This window comes from Sciurus vulgaris, assembly GCF_902686455.1.
Source record: "Sciurus vulgaris genome assembly, chromosome: 9".
NCBI lineage: Eukaryota > Metazoa > Chordata > Mammalia > Rodentia > Sciuridae > Sciurus > Sciurus vulgaris.
The window spans coordinates 71,324,897-71,331,424 of record NC_136469.1 but is presented as its reverse complement, the minus strand read 5'-3'; positions in this window follow the sequence as shown (position 1 = coordinate 71,331,424).

Below are 6,528 nucleotides of genomic sequence, written 5' to 3'. Positions count from 1 at the left end.
ATGGATGGTGATAGGACTTCATGAAGTCAAAGAGAAGCAGTTAACAGAGTTTATTGGAGGAAGATACACTGTTAAGTGTGCAGTATGACCACAAAAGAAGAAGTGTTTCCACAGATTCAGAGGGGAAGGATTTGGGCTAATATGTACTTCTGAGTTGTTTGCCTTTGGCAGGCTTTTTGTTAGGTGTGGTTTATGCTGAATGAGGAATGATTGACAGATTCCTGTGCCTTGCCCATAATGCTTATTGCAAATGTGCCGAATGCTTATTACCAGGTTTTAAATCTGATGCATGAGAGGTCTTACACAGGAACTTTCCCCTCTTAGGTTACTTCTTGTCAAACTTGGAGGTCTCTGTGCATGTTCCTCAGGATGGTTGGTTAATCTTTGAAAATTATGATCTTGCTGCTTTTGAGGAAATTTGCTCCTCTGATAATAGCAACAACAACTAGGCAGCATGAAAGAGAGTTCCTTAGGCTCATATCAACTCTGCTGATCAAAGTTGGGTGGGCCCTGGGACAATGGTCCTTATTCTTTTCTGCCTCAGTCCATGTGACAACATAGTGTACAGTGTTACTTCCTTTTCTCCCAGGAACAAACACGTGCCATTTAACAAAAATTAATAATTAAAAAAAAGTGATGATGGGTTAGAAAAGATAAAAGTAAAGTCCACTTAGAACTGTTTTCATACTGTCCCAGAGATTTTGATGTGTTGTATATTCAATCTCATTCATTTCTAAGAATTTCTTGATGTCTATTCTCACTTCTTCTTTTGATTCATTCTTCATTTATTGTTGATTCTCTGTGTGTTTATGTGGTTTGTATTATTTTTCTTGCCATTCATTTTCAGATTCATTCCATTATGCTCTGATAGAATACACAGGATTATATAGATTTTTTTGTATTTGTTGACATTTGCTTTGTGACAGAGAATCTGATCTATTCTGGAAAGTTTCCCGTGCAGCTAAGAAGGTGAATTCAGATGTTTTAGGATGGAATCTTCTGTGGATGTCTGTTAGGCCCAAATGATTAGAGTGTTATTTAGGTTGGATGCGTCTTTATTGACTTTTGATGAACTGTCTATTGGTGATAAAGGTGTTTTGAAATCACTCCATATTATTGTGTCTAGGTGGAATTTAATGTGATGGAGTATTTTTTAATATGTAATTGGGTGTGTTGACATTTGGGGCATAAATGTTTACTACTGTTTTTTCTTCTTGTTGGATCGTTCCCTGTACTAGAATGTAGTCTCCTTCTTTGTCTCTTCTGATTAATTTTTGCTTGAAATCTTCCTTGTCAGATATGAGAATAGCTACTCTACTCCTGCTTATTCTAATGGTCTGCATGCATGGAATTTTTTTTTTTTTTCATCCTTTTACCTTCAGCCTGTAGATGTCTTTGCCTATGTAAGATGAGTTGTTTGTAAACAGCATATAGTTGGATCTTGTTTTTTGATCCATTCTGCTAATCTGTGTCTTTTACTTGGGAATTGAGACTATTAACATGCAGTGTTAGTGTGGATATGTGCTTGTAGTTTCCTGCCTTTTTTTTTTTTTTTTTTTTTTTTTTGACTGTATTTTATCCTCCTGTCTCGATTCTCTTTGCATTATTCTTCTATTTGAATGTCCCTGTTTAAGAGTTTTTGTTTTTGTTTTTTGTTTTTTTGTTCTTCTGTGTGCAATTTGTTTTTGAGCATTCTTTTTAGCATTGCCTTAGTGCTCATTAATTTTTTTGGTTGATTTTTTTTCATGTAACATTTTTATTTACCCCTTGAATTTGAATCGGAGCTTTGCTGGTTATAGTAATCTTGACTGGAGTTGTTTTAAGACTTGGAAAATATCATTCCAGGCCCTCCTTGATTTTAGGGTCTGAATGAGAAAACAGAAGTGAGCCTTATTGATTTGATCTAAATGAGATCTGAGTTTCTCTCTTGCAGCTTTTAACAGTCTTTCCTTATTTTCTATGGTAGGCATTTTAATTATAATATGTCTTTGGTGAGCTTCTGATTTGAATAGTTTATTTGGGGTTTGGCAAGTTACCTATATGTGGATCTCTATCTCATTTCAGATATGGGAAAAGTTTTCTGTAACTATTTCCTGGAAAATATTTCATCCCTTTAGTTTGTATCTTCATTTGATCTTCTACACCAATGATTCTCAGGTTTGGTCTTTGAATGTTTTCCCAGAGTTCTTATATATTCTAGTCATGTTCTATATATGTTTACCTTTATTGCATTTTGTGTAAAGTTCATATAACCTGTCTTTAAGGCCTGAAATCCTGTCAAGGCCTGAAATCCTGTCTTCAAGGGCTGAAATTTTATTTTCTACACATTCTAATCTGTTAGTGATGTCTTCAAGAGGATCGTTAATTTGATTAATTGTGTCTTTTATTTCCAGGACTTCTACTTGGTTTCTTTTCACTGTTTCTATTTCTTTATTAAAGTGGTATTTCATCTTTGGTAATTGCTCTTTAATTCCTTTCTAAGATCTTCTTTTAGTTCATTGTAATTTTTAATAATCAGGTTTTTATAATATTTCTCTGGGATTTTTATCCACTTCACTGTGAGTGGGATCCTTCGTTGGAGGAGTGTGGATTTTGGGGGGAGATTTGTTTGCCTGTTTTCTCATGTTATCAGAGGTCCTGGACTTGTATATCAATTGAAGTGGATTCGCCTACATTTTTTTTACATTTGTCTTTTTGTATGTAATTATCTTATTTGTTGTGGCTTTTCTGTTTCTGTTATGTGAGTAGATGCTAACGGGTGGAACCTAAGGTCCCTCTTGGGTTGTTCCTCCTTGGGTCCTCACTGTTGTTCAGGGGCTTCTGTCTACTTATTTCTTTGAATAGGAGTAAGGCCAGGACTCAGGTGAAATAGATTGTGTGTGAAGTAAAATTCACTGTTGATTGGTTGAGATGAGTATTTCAAAGCTGCTGAATCTCTACTCTGTGATCCTGAAGTGTCCCAATCTCTTTCTGGCTCCTTATAGAGGAGGGAACCAGGAATGGCACTAATGTCAGGAAGAACTGTACAGTTTTATGTTAAATGTCAAATGTCTACTTTGATATCTGTAATACTATTTGCCATCTAGCTAGGAATGGTGCATGTGTTTTTAATTTCTTCCTTTTGAACTATTTCTTTAAGTGTTTTTTGTAGTTCCAGCTTAGTAGTCATGAATTCTTTTAGTTTCTGCATCTCTTGGAAAGATTTTCTTTCTTTTCTGATTCTGAAGGACACTTTGATGGATATAGCAATCTTGGGTGACAGCTGTTTTCTTTCAGGGCTGGAAATTCATCAATCCATCCCCTCCTGGATTTTAGAGTTTGTGTTAAGAAATCAGAAGTAATTCTGATTGGCTTGCCTTTAAATGTGACCAAATGTTTTCGTCTTAAGGGTTTTAAAATTCTTTCCTTGTTCTGTAAGTTCAGCATTTTAATTATCACGTGTCATGGAGAGGTTCTTTCTTAATTTGTCTATTTGGGGGTTTGAATGCCTCCTCTATCTGGATGTCCATCTCATTCTCAAGATTTGGAACTTTGTTATTTCCCCAAACTGGTTATCCATGTCATTAGTCTGCATCTCACAACTTTCTATTCCAATAATTCTTAAATTTAGTCTCTTAATCTTCTTCCAGACTTCTTGTATTTTCCAGTCATGGTCACTTATTTTCTTTACTTTAAAGCTGTCTGAACGCTCAACAGCCAGCCACTTTGTCTTTTAGTGCTGAGATTCTGTCTTTAATATGGTCTACTCTATGGGAGAGACTATCAACTGAATAGTGATTTGATTTTCTGTCTTTTATTTCCAATATTTTTGTTTGGTTTTCAATATCCCTCTCCTTACTGAATTTCTCATATCTTGTACTGACTTCCTTAATTTATTCAGTTGTTTTTCTGTGTTCTCTTGGAATTCACTGATCATTTTTATAATCACTCTTTTGAATTCTTTAGCTAATATTGCATATCTATATCTTTGGTATGAGTTGTTGATGAATTATGGAATTTAGGAGGTACTGGGTTACCTTGATTTTTTTTTCCCTATTTCTTTTATTCCTCTCTTGGGTTTTATGCATCTGTTGAAATAATGTTTTCTTCTTCTTAGGAGTGGGTCATTTTAGGCCACAGCCTTCTCTTACCAAAAGTGTCCTAGAGTGATCTAGACTTTACCATACCTAGTGATCTAGAGTAAATATGGTACAACAGCCTTTTTGTTAATTCTGTTTTTCTGTGGGATTGAATGTCTATTAGTGGGACGTGTGTGATCCCCCTACCCATTCTTATTTGAGGCCTGGTCATTGTTTTGGGGTTTTGTCTCTCTTGTCACTGAAGTTTCACTGTGGTTAATTTATACGTGGAGCAAGGTGCACTGTCTCTTGGTTGGGTTTAGTTCACAAGCTGCATCTCTATCCTGTGAACTTGTAGTGTCCATGTAGACACTACACCACTCAGAAAAGTGGAGAAAAAATAATAGCAACAAATGAAATGTCATAAAGTATTAAAATATATGCCCAGTGCCTACTCTGACATTTACAACACTAATTACCACCAAAACAGGAATAGTGGTTAGAAATTTCCAAAAGCAAAAACAATAAATAGCTGTGAAATAGATTTGGCATTAAACAGCAGATGTCAGCTATGCCATCACAATACTAATAACTGCAACAAGAATGGTAGGAAGCAGGAGTGTATAAACCAAAGTTATAAAAGATGTTAAAAGCACAGTTCAAGAGAAAATGTGATAGGAAAGTAAAAGAAAAGTTAGAATGTTAGAAATGTGAAAAGAGTGAATGCAGATATATAGCAAGTAGTGGATGTTAAAATGATAAAAGAAGGAAAGAAAAAAACCAAGAAAAAACAAAGCAAGAAAAAGAGAAAAGTTGGTTGAGAAGTAGTGGGAGAAGAAAGGAGAAAAAATAAAACAAAACAAAACAAAATCAAAATGAACAAAAAATCTTATCCCTCAGAGATAAGGAAAAATTAGTACTGTAAAAATGCTAAAAATGAGAAAAAAAGAAACAAATATGTGTGTTTATGTGTGTGTATGTGTATGTGTGTGTGTATGTGTATATATATATACACACACACAAACCAATCAGCGCAGCAAGAACACCAAAAAGAAAAGATTCTCAATGACAAATGAAAGAACTGTCTTCACTGCAGTGGTTAAAACTGTCAATGAGGATAAATGGTCACTGCCTGTGTCCAACTACTCATTTATTCTAGGGTAAGAGAGGGTATCGGGGTGGAGGGAGGGAGGGAGGAGCAAGGCCTGGGGTTGTTAACTTCTTTTGGTTGCTCATGAAGCTGCCAGCTGAGTGCTCTAAAACCAAAGCAGGTAGAGAGAGCTTTCGGCTTTTCTTCTTACCAGTGTAAGCAGCTGGTACTTAGTTGAATTGGGACTTAGTGACTTTGAGGGTGGTATATGCATCGACACACCTCTAGAACAAGGCTGATCTCTGCCTCAAGTCTGGATCTCAGCAGTTGCCCAAGAATTCTAGAAAGGGCAGGGGAGCCAACCTTCCACAGGGCACACTCACTCTGCTGCCCACAAATATGGCTTTCACAGGCTAAGTCTCTGAGTGTATTCACACCCACCTGTTTAGTTTTGCAATCTTCTTCAGTTGGTTATGTGAACGTCAGACTCAAAAGGAAAGCAAATTGCCTTCCCTTCTGTATTTCTTACTTGAATTCCCCAGAGTACAATCTTCTCTCTGCCTGTTTCAGTCATATTCTGCTAGGTACACCTAAGCCACTGAGTAGATGCTTACAGGGACAGTATGACCATGCTTGCTACCATCTCCCAAACTTCCATAGCAGCAAGCTGCAGCATGAACTCTTCAAAATGGCTCTAGTCTCGGTTCTCCACTTTCCAGTTGCAAAAAGGAGCACTTTTCAAATGCCATTTTGCTGTGTAGTCTCTGGATCAGCTAAGTTCGGACTGTTTTTCTGATCTAAGGATTTTTTTTCCCTGATGAATTTGTCGATTGTGTTTCTGTTTGTGTTATCCCTCCCCTCTGCTGTAAACTAGACACATCGCAACTTCTACAAGGAGCCTGAATCCAATGTATTTTCTTCTTATTCTTTCTTCAATGCACCCAAATTTCTAAGTCTCTAAAAGACTCTGACTGTACAATAGTGAATTTCAGTGAATTCCCTCTTTTCACCTACCTTGCTCAGAAGCAGCACTCCTGCTGCTTGTATCTAAGTCAGTGAGCAACTGGGAATCCAGCCATCCTCTAATCATCTTGAAAATCTCTCCAGATTTCGATATGTTATTAATCAATAGCAAATCACAGATTTATGGACTTTTAAAACTGGAGTGATACTAACATCCTGTTTATTTAAAAGAGGAAAAAACTGGTATCAGAGACACTGGCAACTCGTCAAGAGTTTCTAGAATTCAATTTTCCTTTTTTAGGTCAAGAAATTAAGTTTCTTCACTCCTGTCTGATGAGACAAACAATTATACAATGCATAATATCATAAGTATTTTGCTTGGGTTCTTTCATGTATAATATGGTTTGTGGTGATTTC